We start from the raw sequence: 21,006 nt of genomic DNA on the forward strand, positions 1-21,006 counted from the left end.
CTTGCCTTACAGAGAGAATTAGATAATGACCATTTTGTCGAAGTAGCATTATAATTATCTCTATGAAGGCTGCATGGCGCTACTGATGTTATTCTTCCGTTCTGTTGTACCCTGTTGGTAATCCACTCCAATAATTGAACCGTTACAGGAATTTTATTGTCAATCAATCCTGAATATCCTCTGTAAACCATCATTAGAGTAAATCATATTTCTGCTCATACCTCCTGTGATATTAGATTTAAAGAAAATTGATTGACTAATAAAAAGAAAGATTGCAAATTTGTATGAAAAAACATTTAATGATTGTTGTACTTATTTTAGAAGTGCTTCTGTTTGCTGAGACTTTTGTCGTCTCTCTCTCTCTCTACAAAAACGTCATTACAGTGAAATATTTTTAGAGGTAATGAATGAAAATAATTGCATATTTACAAATAAATGAGCACCCACCCAAATATAATTAAATAACAGCGCCGATATGCTAATGCCTTAAGGTTTGAAACTTGCAATATATAATATCTGTTCTTTTATTTTATAAATACTGAACTATCTTGTGCCAAATGTTGTTAAATGCTGATCTTCCACTGCTGCCTTCTATTAGACTTCCTGAGAAAAGGTAAGAGAATATTATCGCAACTATATGACTCCAAGGAGTAGTTTTAATATTTATTTAATTTTAAAACGCTCATGTGATATCAGTATTGCCCTCAACATTCAGTGCTCCGCCAGCCTATGGACAGCTTATTTTACGCTGACAACACCGTCCATCCGCAGAAAGAGAAATTTAAGTGCAGATTAACAAATCCGGGATCTTCGCATCCAGAGTTCCTTTGCATTGTCACTTAGTGAATCCAATCTCAGCTGTGCTAGTTATTGCTCAATTATAATTTATTCAATTGATAAACGTCTTTAATTATGCAGTTCGGCTCTCTAAATTTTCGTGAGCGAGCTTAATTGAAGTTCAAACATCAAAACGTCATTTAGTTTTATTGCCAACATAGAAATCATTCTGACCTGAGCCCGCTAGTGGTAAAGCCCGCAAATTGCATCAAGATGGATCCGCTAATTTCGAAGCGATGGATAAAATTAGCGATATAATAAAATATGCGGGTTTAACCAAATTTTAAAGTTTTATTATTATTTTAAATACAAAATATTTATTGAAAGCTAGTAAATTGATAAAGTACTTCATTATAGAAACAAATTGTTAAAAAGAGACTAAATTGTAGTATTTTCGTAATTGAAGAAGCTACTATGTTTTGAGTGACAAATAAAATTTATTAGGAATACAAAGAAAGTGGCCGCCCACAAGCATACAAATCAAGTAAGGAAGTATTAGTTGATCTAATTGATACTTTTCAAGTTGCACTGTTATTTAGAAATCGGCTAAGAGACGACGCCCAAAATATCTTCCGCTTTATTTTATTTATTAAGGTTGATTGTGTTTCCCATGAACTTTAGATGACCCTGGCAGATGTGCACGCGCAATATTATTTATCGAACATAAAAAAAAAAAAAAAAAACCTCCTGTAAATTAAGATTTACTGTATAAATGAATTTCTTTATTAACTTTAATAAAAACCATTTCTTCCAAAAATAAATTCTTAATTTCCATTACTCTTTTAGGATTATCCATTGAATTTTTTAGAAATTACAGGAAATTCCAGAAAGAGAAAGAAATAATTAGTTTTTAGAATCCATTTAATTTTGGAGAGTACATTACTTTGGCATCTTCTCATTCCCAATCTTCATCTTCATCATTACATCTCCCCCTTCAAGTCTTCATGTTTTCTATTGCAATTTAAATGTTCACGTGAGCATTGTGTTTTTAAAACTAGCTTACAGAAAGCAGTGAGCCAACTGCTCCCTGGACAGTGAGGCCCCTGGACCTCCTGGATTTCTTAAGACCCTAGAGCTTTTGACTGTTTGACTTTTAATTCATAATAAATAGTAAATAGAAAGAAAAACTTTTTTCATAAGTTTCCTAACTGACAAAATACTTTGTTTGGAGGGATTGGTGAAATTAGTATAAAAATTGCCCTCCCCAGCTCCTCATTAAGGTTCTCCATCTTAAAAACATTTGTCATTTCATGAGGTTGTAGATATTATCTTAGAAAGGAATATACATCATTTCACAAAGTGCAATCGACGTACCACTCAGAAATCTCTGAGTTGTCAAAACTTTGACAACAGTGCATTTAATTTTAGTTTATTGAATCGCCTTTTAAGCGAATACACAAAAGATCTTAATATTTTCTTTATTTTATAAAACAGATTAATTTCTTCAACCTATATTAAATAGTACAATGTTATACAATGTGTTGTCTTACAAAGGTAATTTCTCTTCCTTTTTTTTATCAGCATTCAAGTTCTTTTATATATGTACTCGTACATATAAAAGACTTTTTTATACGTATACTCGTACAGGGTGTTCATTTTAAGACGGCTCAAATGCATTTTATGCTTAAACGGTTGATCTGAGCCAAAAATGGTAGAGGAAAAATTTGTTGCCCGTTACCTCTAGTTTCAGAATATGTGACTTGATTTTAGATTCCTGCCCGCATACGCGGCTGACGCGCGACCAAAAGTGAGGGTTCGCAGTTAACCCCCATTTTCATATACCCAGTTTTAAAGAGTATAAAAAGTTATGAGAGAAACCGGAAACTGCAATTCATTAAAGATATTGATCACTTAAATATGTGGCAGGAGGTTTTCAATTTTTTTGGTAATTAAACGCAACTCTCCCAAAATTATCAAATAATTATTAAACCTTATTGTTTGTAACAGATGTAAAATTAATTTTTACCCATTTTGTGTATGCTTGAGAACATCTAAAGCTTTTAACATTTGATTTTTCTTAGAAAAATCACTCGGAAAACGACTTATTTCACGATATTAAGAAAAATACTAGCTTTACTGCCTTGGCAATATTTTTTATAGAAAGGGGATGAAAAAATACATAAAAATGACCTATCGCGTGCTCTTCTTTCTCTTTGATAACAAGTTAAAAAATAGAAATATAATTAATAAATAACAGATTTTGAAATGGCCTAGCACCTTTAATTTTAAAGATATTGAATTGCGATTTCCGGTTTCTTTCATAACTTTTTATACTCTTTAAAACTGTGTATATGAAAATGGGGGTCAACTGCAAACCCTCACATTTGGTCGCGCGTCAGCCGCGTATGCGGGCAGGAACCTAAAATCAAGTCACATATTCTGAAACTGGAGGTAACGGGCAACAAATGTTTCCTCTACCATTTTTTGCTCAGATTAACCGTTTAAATTTGAGCCGTCTTAAAATGAACACCCTGTATATATAATTTCGCTGCAAATCTCTAATTATATCAATAAGAAAAAGTAGTTAATTCTCCCATTACTGTATATTTTTGAATATTTCTAGAAAGTGCTTAATTTCTAAAACTTCTCCAAGAGGTCATTAAACTTAATGATGTAAAAGTAAAATCTTTAAAGATAATTTGAAAGGCTACATTTGGATAGAAGTTATTTTCCAAGAGAAATACATTTCTATGGTGGGTAGGGAAAGCCATCTTCTTAACAGCTACTATGTCATATTAGAGAGTATTAAACTTTTACTGAAAAATCTTACTCAATACTACTTAATAATACTTTAAAAAAATCTTAAGTTTAATCTTGTTTAAAATTCCTAGTAAAAAAAATCTTTTGAAGAAAATCATTGAAAGCTTCTTGAAGCTTCTTGAAGCTTTGGTCTATTCAGCTCGAGACCTCAAATTGCGTTTTTTAAAAAATAAAAATTGGTAAAAAAGTGAGATTCATGAAAATGATTTCAAGGAAAGAAGATTCTGGGACTTCACGTTTTTTTAAAATCCTTTAATCTGGAGCCAGTTAGCTCAGAGTAAAAATTCTGTCGCAAAAAAATGTTTAACATTAGATTGTGAACATAAATAAATATGCAAAAAATTTCCTATAGATTTTTACTTTATTTAAGAGTAAAGTAAAGTAATCCCCTATTTTTTCAGGCGGGGCTTAAGGTCCAACTACCATTTACTAGGTGTCGTGGACGGGGAAGAAAACTCATAATTTTCCTACAAACAATTTTCCCAAACAAATAAAAATTAAGTCATACGCAGGATCCAAACTGGGGCCATGATCTTGACCACTAGACCAACACCCGCCTCTACTTTATTTTCTGCTATGGAGTAAGTATTGTTAATAAAAAGTGTTTGAAGTTTCTTTGAACAGTGCGGAATATTGACTCTGCCTGGTTAGTGCACTGAGGGTTCCAAAGAATACTCAATTTCCAAAATTTGTCTCGATTGAAATATTTTTTCTTTCCAGCAAGGGAAAGAAAACATTATTGCATCACCGTACAGAGCAAGCAATTAATTTAATTACTTTATTAATAATTATTTTGATATTTATTTATGTTTGTAAATGAGATTGATAAAACCTCTAAAGTTCACTTTAGGATCTTTTGATGAATAGGCAAACTTTAGATAAATAAGTTTTGCTTTGTAGATTGAATTATGTACAATCCTTGCTCCTAGATTTTTTGTTTTCGTAGCAGTTTTATATACATATCTCACAACTTGGTGATGCAAATAGCGTGTTTTTCTTTGGAAATAGTTTAAAATTTAAAGTTTCTTATACAGCCAAACTGACTCTCTCAGAAGTTGGATGAAAGAGAATCAACAGCAGCAGCAAACTAGTTTGAACATCAAGAAAATAAACAAAAGTCCCAGAAACTAAAACCTAGTTTCGAGCATTAAAATTAGAAAATGTTAATAACACTGTAGATAGACAGAAAATGCAAATTGAGAATAACATTCAGCGTAGCAACATCCACTCTACCTACTTACCACATTAAAATAAGGTTATAAAATTAACAGAAACGATCGTCGACCTACGCTGATATCCTTAAATATAAAAAACGTGGATACGTTTCGTAAATATTTAAGTTCCTAATAAATATATGCATTTAGGGGGCAACAAGATCGATACGCAAGGAATATTTTTCGTAGGAGTGTCGTAATTAGAGTAAAATGTGGCAATGCATTGATGAATGCAACAGAATCAAATATAGTAATCATTGATATTGAAAACACAAAATAAAGACAGGTATTATAAGAGGGGCGGTGTCATTGTTCGTGTAACGGTGGCCAACTGTACTAACGGACTAATACTCCAGACAACAAGATAAGTCAGCATCACTAAGATCGCAGCAATGTCGGCAAGCCGCCGCAGGGCTCCAGCCTTACGTAAATGTCAGACCGGTGCGTCCTTGTCCACCCCAAGTCCTTGCCCGTCCGGCTCACCTTGTTCATTCTACACATCGCTTAATTCCCCACTACTTGGCTAAACTGAAGAAAAAGAGTAAAAATTTGGGCAACATAGTAAGTTTTTGTTCAATTCAATACTCTCATACCGTTTACTCGAAATATTTTAGTTATAAAAATATACATTTATTGAGTTAATCCTTCGTGTATGCGTATTTTCCAATGCAAATCACCTTAAATTGTGTTCTACAGTTGAGCATTTCAAGATCGCGCTAAATTTTTAATGAGTCACGAAAGAGTCAAAGAAAATTATAAAAAAAACACAGTTGATAGTAAACCTGTTTGAATAGACAAACATTATTGCTTGTAACAGTAGTTTATGATATCTAATGAAATTGATTGCTAAGTGATTAACCTCTGTAACATTAAATATGTTAAAGGAAGATATTATTTCAAATAGTTCATAATAGATAATTTCTATAATTTTAGATTGAATTTAGTTCAAAATGATGCCTTACTAGAAAAGAAAAGACTTTTTTAGCAGTTACTATTAGAGGTTACATTTTTTCATTATAAACTCAGTTTTCAACTTATAATTTATAAATTATGCTTCATAACCAGTACTAACAAATAAACCGAGTTTCTGTAGTGCTTCAAATACTCGTATGTTTAAAAGCACTTTTTACGTTAAGCTGAAGCTAATGAAGCCAGGATAGCGCTGCGTAAGAATTCCAAGTTGAATGAAAACGTTTATTTATTAGGTTGGGGCATTAAATAGAGAGAAAATATTCACCATAGATTTTGACTTTATGTTATTTATCGCTGTGGGGTGACTATTATAATAAAAAGTCTGCAATTTTTTTGAACTGTGCGGAATATTAAACTGCCCATCTTTATACATTAATATACGCCAAATGTCTATCGTATGATATGTACAATCCTAATAGTTTCATATTGTTATAGTCACAGAGGGGCATAATTAGCAGTGTCAACTGGTGGCTAGTGATGATTACTGAATCCGGATGATCGAATATGAGTGAATGAAATTTTTTCTATCGAACTTAGTTAAGACCCTGACGAATGAAATGTTTTGTTCGAGACTTGATATGGGAGCTTTGGTAGAGAAAAAGAGAACACTAGATATTGGAATGCTGAGCTGAGCGTCACTCTTCAAGTCCTTATGTCCAAGCCAGTAAGTGTTAGTTTTGATCGTCGAGTAGTTGAGCTAGCAAGTAATAACGTTTATTCTATATTCGCACACCATTTGCCAATAGTTTCCTGTATTTGACTAAGTCTGCGCAAAGAAGTGCAGTTTGATTTAAATAAACGTGAGAGTAAGTTTTACATATGAGAGTGAATTGTTATATTTTGGCATCTTTGGTTGTTAATTCAGAATCTTCATTTTCTAAACCACCGTTATAAAAAATTTAATTGTTATTGCAAGCTACGAGAAGATCGCAATGGGTTGGAATAAGAAGAGAGAGAGAGAATAGGTCAGAACGTTATAGTATAGCATAGTTCTGTAAGGATGAAATAAGGATCTGAGATGCTGAGAAAACCCAGTCTCTACTCTAGCATTAAGGAAGCGTAATTAGAACCCTCTTTAACCATGTTACTTCCGTAACAAAGTTACAATGAAAGAGTATGATATAAAATAGAAAGAAATTGCTTGATATTAAACAAGGATGCCCGAGGAAGTGGCGAAAGGCTTAGTGCAATACTGCTTCCATTCCAAAATGGATCTACAAGACGATGGCATTGATGAAGGTTGCGAAGTCACGCGGATAAGTTCTGTAGAAATATATGGAGTCTATCCGGAAAAAAATCATGGACATATAAGAAGACTATTAATTTTGATGATTATAATCTGTAGTTTTCGCTTCAAAGGCGCTGCGGAAAGAAAAAGTAAACATAAAACATTGGCAAGAGAAAGAAGATGTATAAAGTAAAGAAGATAAAAGCAAAAAATACCTATACAAAAAATTAAATCTGTAGAAAAAATGTAATTTCCTAATAAAGAAATAATTATTAAAAGATTTGCCAATTTATTTCACCTTGATAAAAAAAAACAAAAGTTTAAAAATGCAATTGCAGCGATTGATCCAAAATAACGATTGCGTTATTTGGATCACATTTTGTGATATTTCGTAATTTCAAGTTATTTATTATTTATATAAACTTTAAAAAGTTAGCTTATTTTTTATGCTGTAAGCCAAGTTAACTGAAAATGAATTATTTTACGTCAGTTCTTTGAGATCAACAAGGATGAATTTAAAAATATTTAACATGTTATAGGAACATTTTTCTTATTCAATTACTTATTGCTAAATATGACATTTATAGAAAACATTTAATAATTTTAAGTAATCAATTTAAAGAAAATAATATCTTAAAAACAAGGTGACGCAGAAATTCTATAATGTTATTAACTTTATAAAATGAGTCTTGTCGATTTATTAAAACCAAAATTTAATCTTTTTTATTATGCTCTTTATTATTAATATTATATATGAAATTGTCAGTAACGTCATTTTACGTATTACTACCCTCTGACGGAATTAAAAATAAATGCCTCAAGCTGTTGACTTTATCAGAATTTTTTTACCGTTTAGGTCAGGGCTACAGTTGCAATCATAAAGAAGGATATGTTGAATTCAGAATGTATTACATTTTATTTTTGATTTTTAACAAAAGAATCGAATAAGGAAAATAAATACATTTAAGCAATAACAATACAAAGATTTGTAAAACAATTTAATTCATTAATATAATTAATATATTCATTTTCAGTTTTCTCTCTCTTTTTTCTGAAGTAGAAGGCACAAAATAAATAAAATCGAATTAAAATAATGAAAATCCTTCTATTTTATTTAAACATTGAAAATGCAGAATGTGTTTTACACACTCCAAATCAAATAAAAAGAATTTATCTCTTTACCCTCATTAATCTAGAAGACAATTACAAATTGGAGACAATCAGGTTTAGTTGAACAATTTTGAAAGAAATAAAATAAAACTGTTCATAATAATAACTAGATAGTAAAGTTCAATCAATTGTAATCCAGCGATTAATTCATTACAATTTACAACTATAAACATCTAAAATCAGATAAAGATGATTAAATTTCCTTATATATGTAAATCTTTAAACAATTATTAAACAAGAAGAAGAAATACAACTTATTTGACCAGCAACTTAAGTCTGCCTTAAAACAAAAATAACTATTTTTCTTAAGTAATTAAGGTCGATTATGTTATTAATAATTGATAAGGTTATTTAATGCAGTCTTATTATCGCCATCCACATAAGAGAAGTGTATGATATAGTAGGGATCTAAGACGTTGCGGTTTCATTGGTGTCCATTGGTTTCTTTTTTAGTTAAAGACTATGACCTTTAATTAAACTACAAAAATAAGTCAAAACAGTTATCAATGTTAATGAACTAGTTCTTATTATCACTTTTAAGAGAAAGTGTTTCATGGGCAAAGATATGAAATTATTGACAGCGGGTTATTCTGTTAACCGATAATTTCATTTAAAAAAATCCTGAATATACATTTATCTACTTACACTTACTTCGATATTATATATTTATGTTGACAAATATTATGAACTAACAAGTACTAAAGGAAATTAATAATTAGTACTTTCTATCACATTTTTCTATTATTATTTTTTATATAAAGTAAAAGAATAACGTAATCGCCTATTTTTTCTGGTTGGCTTTGAGTTCAACTACCAATGTAATTGTCGTGATCAGGAGATGGAAGCTTCACTACAAACATTTTTCCAACAAATAGTAAGAGATCTTCCTCTGATTACTTCGCAGCATCTTAAATAACTGTTAGGAAGCCTGAGGTAACGATTATTATTTACAGTTCCTAGGAGTTCTTCCAAAGAAATCTCCATAAGCAGAATTGTCATTTAATGCACTGTCAGGCTATCCTTGCTTACCAAGTCAGTTCTAGAGTATTCAGTTTTTTCAGGCAGTCTTATCACGCTCACTCTGGGATGCCAGGGACAGATGTGGATGTGGGAAAGGAGAAAATCCACCGAATATGAATGGTTAAGCTCTTCATGGGACGGGGACCATTCTGCTGCTATAAATCAGCCATCATATGCAGGATTTGCAATAACTTTAATTTCTGAAGGAGTGATACCACACTGGTCAAAGAATGATCAAAGGAGTCTGTTCAAGAATCCTATCCAAAAATTTACTGCAGACTTGCTCAATCAGGATGGCTTTAAAGTTATGGTGGTTCTGCTGAATGAGCCCTGTAGACTGAACCTTCTGGGTCTGGTCGAGGGTAAACAGGATTTGTTTGACTGAGAACGAAAAAATGCTTCAGGTGTTCTGGGCTCATTTGAGATATTGGCAAGAGTAAGATCCCTTTTAGGTTTACTATACATAGGCACCTTTCAAGCGGCTAGTTTACGATCATTGGGCTTGCATATGTCCACTGAGCCATTGATTAACTGTGGGAAGTCAGATTAAATCCTTACGGGTCTAAGAAGGGTTGTAAGAGCTGGGAGCGGTTTGGCTCGCTTCCACTTTATTTATTCTATTCTAATCGGATAGAAAAATTCAAGAACCTTGATTGGCTCAATTAAATATTGCAACTTAGAACATTCATTTTTAATTTGAAATATTAAATTTTCTAAATTATCCCAGAGGAGCACTGATCTATAGATAATAGATGTAATGATGATCGAAGGCATGGCTTTTGAGAAGATTGTTGGTGCCAATTATTTGGTTTCATGGTCACCATACTTCAATCTCTTGGTGAGCGCAAATAAGCGATTATATAAGAGTATAAAGGTAGATAAAACTGTTTTGAATGAAAATTGTTGTGAACGGGTTTGGGCTAGGTCGCGGACGAAAGGAATGTTAAGGACTTTAAGATGCGAAAGATTGGTGATGTAGTAAGAGGGGACTTCAATGAAAAACGATGATCGGCATTTTCCAAACGGGCTGAATGACTAATATTTTAAAATACTAGATTTAGTAAATGAATGTAAGTGCATGATTGATTTTTGCAGTTCACCGACTTACAGAGGAATATGGAATTTTAGATAGAAAGTGTGAAACCGTAGAGAGCCAGGAAGAAATAACCTATGCGTTCAAAAACTCTCGAAGCAAATTGGCACTGAAATTTATTCTTTTTTTATGCTGAATACCCAGTGAGGCCATGAAGGTAAGTGACTGTCATGATGGTGACCATCTACTCAATGCAACAAAACTTCACGCAGAACGACCAGGAGCGTTTAGGATTAGTTAAAAAAATTATTTATTTTCGGTTTTAGATGACTTGTGAACACATTTTCTTTCGCATTATTCCGTTGTTGAGGCCTTTAAACACAATCACCTTGTTAAGGACAACGCAGTTCCCCACCATAACAGACAATACATTATTTAGTAACCACAGAAATAATTAACCTGAAGCAACATAATTAAATTCTATATCTGAATAAATCTTTAATCAATTAAAAAAAAAAAATGTAATATTAATAAATAAATAAAAAATACTATCAAATTAGCCGAGGTCAATAAGGTAATATTTAATGTTTATTTTTTACACATGATCTGCATTCTTTCAAAACAAACTATGTATTATCTAAAAGTAATCTAAATTATAAAATAATTGCCTGTTTCTCCATTTCGCTTTTTATCCCTTCATAAAAGTATCTAAACTGGTAAGAATACAACTCTGAAAGATCTAAAGAAGCTCCTTATTAATGGGCAATTTATGGGCAAATTTCATCCAGGAAACTGATACTTCCCCGCAGCCGTTTTTCATTAATTCATTCAATTTCATTTCATAAATTTTTAAAGAAAAGAAAATCATTCAATGATTGTTGGATTTTCGGGAAAATCATTCAAAAATTGAGAAAACTTTTTTTGTAAAATGATACTTCTGGCTGACAGATTTTGACTAAAACCATATTGTAGTAATTTCTGTTAGCCCCCCCATTTTGGCCTTTATCAAATTTGAATTTTCGGCTATTTTCCGTTTTCGAGTCACGACAACTTCTCCTCATTGCAATAAATTAAGAGAAAGTAGATATTTATATTCTGCTTTTCCTTCAATGTACGGTTCACTATCTAAGCATAAACAAGCTTAGATCCTTACAAAATGAGATATGGAAAAAAGTAAATCTGCCTAAGAAAAGAGTGACTATGGATAATTGCCTTTAGATTGAGCCTATTGTGGATCAAGAGAAGCTTTGGGATATGCTCTTTGTCTCCTTTATGATTTGATAAGATAGGATGGGCATGGATAGAAGATAAGATCTATCGCATGTGAAACATAATAAATTAATTTTAGAAACTGTAAGCACCATTGGCTGCTTTAGTGGACATGAAGAGAACTGTATCATTCTCAATGGAGTTCATTAGAATTATAAGTTGGGGCTTACGACGCAAGGTAGAGTTAACAGGTGCTTAAGATAATATACTATAAATTAGCTTTAATACAATTGAATTTATGATATTATTTTGCCTATTATTTAAAAAAATGAAATATGTTTTTTTTTCGTCAAAGATGTTAAAATGTTTTAAACCAATCTACTTTTGTTGAAAGTTCCTGTTTATGTGTTGATTGATTAATCCTCTATTTTTTGCTCCCCCATATTTCATTAAAAGTGCAACTAATCTTTTTAAAAATATGTTTTGTACTTTTATTTTTAAAAAAAGAGGAAATTTCTCCTTGAATTTAATTATACAAAAAGTTAAAACATTTTTGTGGAATAGAGAAAGGTAAACTTAATAAGAAAACCAAACACACCAACTTTGTTGGAACAGACGGTCTCTGCTTTTGATTGTTCTCCTCTAAAAAACAAATCTAATACTCCGCTTCAAACTATTGAAGTTTCAATCATTATTCACATTTGCTTCATCATCTTGTTTATTAATAATTTGCCAATCACAATAGATTGAAGTTTGCGATATCAAATAAATTCTGCCTTTTAATAAGAGTTTTATATAATGTGATACAAGCTTCATTTTTGATTAGTTTTAATATAAGTAATTTCATCCGTCATGGCAAGCTGTTTTTTTGTGAGTCTGACCTTTTCGGATTGTCGTGGATGAAACAGGCATTTTATGATGAATGAAATCGCTGATATTATCCAGCTTTGCGGATCCAACCAGGTTTTCAACATTACTTTTACCTAAAACCCTTATCCAAATATATCTCGTATTTTGCAGCAATTAATCGTTTGAAAATATTTATTCACCATCTGTTTATGTACAGTTCAGGGAACAAATAGGCTCTTAATTATGAAGTTAAATTATATCTTTTCGTCTAATGCACTTTTATGCTGCCTCTTCTCAAAATTTGTTGAAAAATTCATCACATAAAGGGTTTCCAAATATATAAATATAGACGAGCGCCACTGTAAATAAAATTAAAAATAATTGAGAATAATGAGAAATAAAAAGACGATGGCCGTAGTAAAGGAAAGGTCAACACTTTTATTGACAACTACTAATAATCTGTATCCCGATTGTCAGCATGGCGAAATATTTCTAAGTAAAAACATTTAGGTTGTCCTAAAAAAAAAAAAAGCATTTCCGAAAAGCAACTTGGAGAAGCAACAGAAATCTTCGATGCTTAAGCTCACCAAAAAATATTTTCATTCCAATAAGTACAGCCATAATGTTAATTTATTTCACTAAATAGCTAACTTACTTTCTTAGTTTATACAAAATTTAAGAAAATGGATTAGCTAAATTGGACTGTCACCATGAACGTAGAAAGTACCAAGAACCTCACTAACAATCTATGTACCTCGTACATTATGTATCTTTGGTAAAATGAAAAATTGTGCCCCGGTTTCAGGATTCAGTGTCACTATCAGGCGTGATGATAGAAGCCAGCCTGTTATGGCGCTTTGTGGATATAGTCTTGGAAGCTATGAACTTGATAGATGAAAAGACCGTTCGAAACGACTTTAAGGGCTAATGCAGTGAGATTGGATGGGCTACAAGGTTATTGTGTATTCTTTAAATAGGATACGAAGTAGAAGCGTGGCCATATGGCAGAGGGCTGTAGATTGGTATGAAAAATACAATACTTTGAAGGTTGGATTACTGTTTGGCCACACCTTAAATACAAACAATAATAAAAATCGACCAGTGTAAACAGCAAACAGCGTATTTTTTTCATCATTAAGAAATACTTACTTCTTACGAGATGGACAAGAAGGATGATTAATTTATGACAGGAAAACTACCCTTCATTTTTCAATCTAAGAAAATCAATGAAAACGGAGACTGATAAAATATTTTCTCTATTAACCAAAACTTTGTTCCTCCTTTGGTAATAAGGGCAAATAAAAATTAATGGGTAGAAATTTCTTTAGTGCAAATATTTTGCAAATTAAAAAGGGTTTTAACATCCTGACATCACTTTTCAACAAGCGGAATTACGCCTATAGTATTCGTTTTACAATAATCTCTTCATTGAGCGCATTTTCCTATACAAATGTCTTCTTTTTCTAAAATTATTGAAGATGCAAAAATGATTCAATCAACAAACTTCAATTAAGTAGCAATGAAATTAATACTTAATCGAATGAACTTCTCAAAGTATTTGACCATGTTCCTGTCGAAATGCTTTGAGATACTTGAAAATTAGCGAATATTCTCACGCTAAACCTGAGTGTTAAAAGATGTATTACGAAAAATAGCTTACTGTTGCTGATAGGAATCTTCATCACAATGTATCCGGCCAATATTCAGCACAAATACAAATATATTAGCTATTATAAATGAATAGAATGTGTAGAATAGAATAAGTTAACATTCAACTCAAAATTAAGTATTAGATTACCAAGATAAATACAATAGAATTTGAGATTGTTGCAACTGAAATAAACATTTTTAAGAGACAATTTACGATTCGAAATTCAACATCCGCAAAGAAATAATGTAAATTGCTAATTCATTTCATATGTAATAAATTCAAACTGCCTTTATTTCCAATATGTGGAATGATTTATTAACCCATACAAGAAAATAATAGGATTCAGCAGGCCTACAACAGGGCGTTGAATGCCTCCGACCTTGCAAGTTCCATAATTAGACCGAACTTAACCTCAACGAAACATGAACTGAGAAAAAAAAGCTTATATATTTAGTTTAATGTGAATTTGCTTCTGGCTAGAGGAAGAGATCATTTGATTGTCATGCCAAGGATCATTGCTCTACTACTTACTGATCGAGCCAAACAAAAATTGGAAAAGGTTATTATTATATTCACGCGTAAAAAAGAGGGAGAATTTAGACACAGTTTTAGTATCTGTATTTTTTAAAATATGCGTACACGACTGTATTCGTTATTTATTTTTAAAGTTTTACCGGTTAGGCTCTCACTGTCTACCTTGCAACATTCCCAAGGTCAGATCTCATACCGATATTTTTTTACGAACTTTTTCGCTTGACCAAGAACTCTCATCCTGTTACAGCTTCTCTCTTAAAAAAAAAATAAAAATAAAAATAAAATAAAAAAATAAAAAATAAAGTTACTTTACATTTTTGTTACTAGATCATTCAGAAACGATTTTATAATACCAAGTAACTTCAACAGAAGTTCTTGAAATTGAAAAATAAAAACTAAGGCGCTGCTGCAAAGTTAAATAAATTACTTTATCTAAGTTAAGCATGTGAAAGAATGTGTTTAATTCTTGAAAATAAACTAGAAGTGCAACTAAGAATTTTGAGTTTTTCCGGAAGTATTAGATTTTCAAAATTGGTCTGATTGTGGGTTAATCTATCGGTGGATGTTGTTCAGCACAACTCAAGAATAAACTCCCGGAAAGTTAAAATTTGATACTCATATTTGGTTGAAGTTACCACCTTAGGACCCTTAAAATCCTTAGGTTTTTTTTTGTGCAAAAACATCTTATATCCGAAAATGAAAACATACTTTATTGATTTTTCCTATTTTTTTTAGTAATTTTTTCGAAAACTTCTTTATTTTCATAAAAACTTGGACGCCTGTAACGTTAATTTGAAAAACTTTCACGAGAAAACTTATTTAATGGCAGTTCTAGCGGAGGGGTTTGTTTCCGTACCACTTTTGTGTAATCTATGGTTCTTTCACCTATAACTTAGGCGCCATGGTAGCCGAGCGGTCAAAGGCGAGTGCTGCGAAGCTAATACGTATTGTCGTACTAGGTTCAATTCCCGGTCTGGGTCTTGGATTTTATCTAATGGCTAGCAAAGGAATTCATTGTAAATTACGTTTGCTAGACACTACCATATACGACACCTACTTTGGCAGTTTGACGTAAAGCCTGCCCGAAAAAATAGGCATTACTTTAGATTATTACTTTTTTTTTTTTACTTATTACGAGGTAAAATATATAAATAAATCGACTGTCAAAAAAACAGGCATCAATCGCTATCTAGCACCGAATTTCCGTACTCTTCCTTCCTATTCCTTGCCCGTTCGTTCCTCTTTAATACTTTCTATGCAAATTATCTTCCTTTTTTCCTCCGAGACACAGATTTATGCCTTCCTGGGTGGCAGATTTCTTCATTTTATTCATATGACTAAACCACCTCATCTGCTTTCTCAATTAATTGAACCAACCGTTCGCAATTTAACATTGCTCTCATGCTAATGTTCTTAGTACGGTTCTACTATATATTGCGTATTTATCAAATTCTTTCCATTTAATGAAACCTGAATACTCTGTGCATTCTTGAAGCCATTTCACACTGGTGCAGATAACCATGTACCGTTTCCAAAGCTCTTCTTCCTAAAAAATCACTCTCTTCACTATCTATTAACAATACAATCCTCACAACATTGAAGCAAGAAGCCTCTAACGATCTAATAGTTTAATGAAGATGGAGGTGTTGGTCTAAGGGGATTGAACACTACGGCTGAAAAGAGAAGAGATCATCCAAGGATAGAAGATATGCAGGAAGGAACGTCTACAAAATTCAGCCCAGAAAGAGATATGGACTGGATTTCGCGTATTGGAATTTGTCCATCTCCAGTCAGTCCAATTTGTCTAAATTGGCAGGCTATTTTTATGTCCAAAAGGAACAACTGGACCGTCATTTATATTCGAGGGATAATTTGCTAGTTGATTTAATTAGTATCATTATGTATAAATGAAAATTTATAATAAAACGATATTAAAAGTAGCCGACGCCCATTAAGTAATTTAAACAAATTCACTTTTTGCTCTTTAAAAAAGAAACAAAAAACAGACTATAATTGTTAGGTTTTGTTAAAAATAATGTAAAATGTAGGAAACTAATTAAACAAGACACGCCACTTTATTGGTTATCCAGCACCATTAATCGCCCACTGTTTAATAATCCACATACGTATCACTTGCAGTTTAATTTAAAAAAAATTCACCATGCAATTATCCCGTAAAAGAAAAATTCCAGGATATTCTTCAGCAATATTATTGGAACATCTCTATCCGAACAGCCCAATCAAAACGGTAAGAGGACAATTACAACATTTACACTTCCACCATAACCAGTACAGGATAGAGCCTCCAGGTTAGTGGATGTAGTCGATGTTTACATTTACGTGGGGGTAGCGAACTCAGCTAAACGCTTACTGATCGCCTCTTCACAACCATATTCCGTACCCACACTTCATGCTTAAACAGGAGCACTAACATTTCACATTCAGATATCTGCAAAATATAAATAAATATCTAGCCGTTTAGATATTAACTACGTATTTAATTACTTTGTATTCTAAAAGTAGCGCTAAGTCATCTTTCAGTCGCCATTATGTAAACTGAAAAGCCTACTCGCCGGAAAGAAAGAATATATTAACCAAGAGTTTAATTTAGGAAAGTTAAGGCTATTGACTGAAACGAAATTAAGTTCTAAGAAAGCACTTCTAGCCGGACCAACAGTGCACTTTTTGCCCCAATAATAACCGCAAATAAACCCAATAATAAACCTGATGGACCAATCTCTATCATTTTCTGTTCCGATGCCTTGCTCCTCATAACAAAAGATAAAATTAATATTAATTAGATAGTTAGGAATCAAAGTACGTCATTACTTCAACAAGTCAACATCCTCCTGTTTGCCAACTGCAATCTCGTTAAGTGGATGGGCCATTTTGTATTGTACTCGTACACTCCAAAATTTCTATTGGACCGATTACAATTTACGTTATCCCAAATGATATGTTGGTAAATTGTTATTTATTTTCTTGATGTGGCCATTTTATTAAAGATTATTGTAAGAAAAGAAAAAGCGTTATACTTTTTTGTCCGAATTGTAAATAATTGAAACTGTCCAATACAAGAATTGATGATCAAAAGTACACGAATTTGGCAACTTTTTTCTCTTTTACTACAAAAGGTAAAATTCCTAAATTTTCTTTAAAATATTATAAATTTAAAGTGAGAAGAAAATTTATTGCAGCAGAGATATGGGGGCAAATTCTTCTAACATTTCTTTAAAGGATCATCTCATTATCAATTTGTTCTGTTTATCCGCTTTCTTAAAATAACTGAAAATGGAATATAATAATAATTTCAGAGTTTAGGAAACTTGAACTTATTTTCTTTTTTCTTAACAAATTTTTTTTCAAACTTAATAATCTATCAACGGTTTACAGTATTTGAAATTGCATTCTTAAAGCACTGGATATGGAGCTGACGTGGCTTTTTAGAAGAATACCAATTTAGCCCTACCTTGAGATCTCTTGGGAAACTCAATTTCCCTTGGAAAATGTTTTAATCTAAGTGACAAGTTTTTTATGTTTAACAAAGGTAAAGAAAACTGTAGGAGTAATTTTCAGAAAAATTGGAAAACTGAGAAGTACGTGTAGCATCAAGAATGTGTTTCTTTCGGTAGACAGACTTTTGCCAAATCCTTGGTATTATCAATACCTAATCAGAGCTTTCGGTCAGTTTTAGTTCTCACACAACTCTCATGAGTTCGCTAAAACTTATTTCCTGTTAGGGATCCCAAAACAAGTATTTCCGGCAAACATTCAGATTAAAAGTAATCGAAATTAGTTGTCCTAAAAGTGTCAAATCAAAAAGAATTAGTCAAAACAAAAATGTAAGAAATTATGATAAACTAATTATTTTCTTGAATTAGTATTAGCAGAGTTGATAAAACAACACTAGTTCGTCATTGACAAAAAAATGCTCCTCTGGACCAATATTTTACTAAATCTGTATTTGTTTTCTCTATACAGCCTATGTTTACAGATAGCCGCAAATTATAATTGCGGTTAATATCGTTTTGACATTGATCACTTTTATATCTACCAGATATCCTTGAATTAATCCAGACGCCGGTTCAAATATTTTTTTTTCTTCTTTACTAAGATTTTATTTTAAAGCACAATTATGAAATTTAAATAAATTTTAAATTAATTTAGCATTCTCAACTGTTTGGTATGATGTGGCAGTTTTTTTTAATTATTTTGTCATCTGCTCTCGCCTATTTTTCATCTGTAGAAGGTCTTTCTAACATTTTTTTGTTCGACATCGCCCTCGGATTTCCCCGAGTTCTTCGACCTTTCACTTGTGTATCTTGTAATATCCATCCTATTATCTCCTGCGGCATTACGGAAATTGCAAAGCCCTCCTCTGACGGTACTGTTCAATTCTTCTGCCAGTCTAGTTTTCCCACGTGACTCGTATAGGCTCTCATACGAGGGGGTACCCAAAAAAAACCGGAATTATTTTTTAAAAGCTATTTATTTACAAATTTTTTACAGAACAACCTTATCCTCTTCAAAATACTCTCCATTACAACTAATACATTTGTCCCACCGGTGCTTCCACTGTTCGAAACATTTTTTGTAGTCATCTTTAGAAATGGCTGACAGCTCCTTCTTCGTTTTTTTCTTGACCTCTTCAATGTTGTCAAATCGGTGACCTTTCATGCCCTTTTTCATGCGTGGAAATAAGAAAAAGTCGCACGGAGCCAGGTCAGGCGAGTAAGGTGCGTGGGGCAGCGGAACCATGCCATTTTTAGTCAAAAACTGTGTAACAGAGATGGCTGTGTGTGCAGGTGCATTGTCGTGGTGGAAGAACCAGTCTCCTGTTTGCCACAAATCGGGTCTTTTTTGGCGAACACTATTGCGCAATATTTTCAAAACTTCCAAATACAAGGTTTGATTGACGGTCTGACCTGGGGGGACAAACTCTGAATGGACTACGCCTTTGGCATCAAAAAAGCAAATCAGCATTGTTTTGATGTTTGACTTGACTTGACGACATTTTTTTGGTCGGGGTGAAGATGACGTCTTCCATTGGCTCGACTGTTGCTTTGTTTCTGGGTCATAACCATAGCACCATGACCTTTGACAGAAAGTCTGGATCAGTTTCAAGCTGTTGTTTCAAAGCACGACATGTTTCAACTCGATGTCAGTCAGAACTCGAGGAACAAACTTGGCAGCAACCCTTTTCATCCCCAAATCTTCCGTTAAAATTCGCTGAACCGAGCTCCAAGATAACCCACTACTCTCTGACAGTTGATCAATTGTCTGTCGACGGTCTGTGAACACCAGCTCTCGAATTTTTTCAACATTTTCGTCGATTCGGGCAGTTGATGGACGTCCAGAACGAGGTTTGTCATCAATCGACATGTCGCCATTTTTAAACCGAGTAAACCACTCGTATACTTGAGTTTTTCCCACAGCGTCATCTTTGTAAGCTGTTTTCAACATTAAAACACTTTCAGCAGCATTTTTGCCGAGTAGAAAACAAAATTTCAGAGCTGCACGTTGTTCACTTAAACTTGCCATCATAAAAAACGAAAAAAGAACAAAACAGAACTGGTCTATGTACTAGAATAGATTTTCTGGGTGGTGAGAACCCATGGTTTTCAGTTTTTTTAAATTATTTTGTCATCTGCTCTCGCCTATTTTTCATCTGTAGAAGGTCTTTCTGACATTTTTATTCGACATCGCCCTCGGATTTCCCCGAGTTTTTCTTTAAATTTAAACCTAAAGCAGGTTATTCAGCATTTACTAAGTCCAGTAACTTATAAAACGATTAAAAGTAGAATACTCAGTTTGTGAAACTCTACGGCAGCAGTGTTTTAACAAGCAATATACAATAAATTAGAGTCATATAAAGCGTTGACAATATGTCGAAGGACTAGATTGGATGGATTGGATTATCTGGATATTTGACGGTTTCGAGGAGCCCCACACTTCGACTCCACAGTTCCAGGCCGTTTTCAGAAGTGTTTTAAAACGTGTCAGTTTGACTAGAGCAGATAAATGCACATATTGGCGCGACTTGGGTTAAAATTTGAAATCTGCCTGACCTCATCCCATTTAAACTCACAATCCCCATTCAATCTCCGAATCCTCTGGCTAGGTTGGAGGCAATGGTTCCTAAAATATTAGCAAAAAAGGGGAAATCATGTAAACCAAGTGAAAAGATTCCATTCTTAAGCGCAAAGTCCAAAGCCATAAGCCATTATACCTTTCTACAAAAGCTATTATTTATCATAGAAAAAGTCTAAAATTTATAGACTACCCATAATGTATTCGAAGATTTATACACTTGACACAATTTTATTTTTTTTCGAAGGAACTTGGATTCCCTATAATATTGTTAATTCGAACTAAATTGTAGGCGCCTCGATAGCCGAGCGGTTAGATGAGAGGCCCGCAAAGCTAAGATGAATTCCCGTTGTAGGCCATGGATTTTATTTAATAGTTAATAAGAGTAATTTATAGTGGAGTATGGATGTTTGTTAGTCGCCTCCGTCCACGTCACCCA

General features: G+C 32.8%; 1 protein-coding gene across 1 annotated transcript in view; it reads right to left on the reverse strand.

Annotated features, from left to right (window-relative positions):
* LOC141458376 (uncharacterized) overlaps positions 1-21,006 on the reverse strand; it is a 51,506-nt gene that overhangs the window by 7,640 nt on the left and 22,860 nt on the right. The gene's annotated exons all lie outside the window — the stretch shown is intronic.

The sequence above is a fragment of the Rhodnius prolixus genome, unplaced genomic scaffold (genome assembly GCF_049639745.1).
Source record: "Rhodnius prolixus isolate KJV_2025 unplaced genomic scaffold, Rpr scaffold_1, whole genome shotgun sequence".
Lineage (NCBI taxonomy): Eukaryota > Metazoa > Arthropoda > Insecta > Hemiptera > Reduviidae > Rhodnius > Rhodnius prolixus.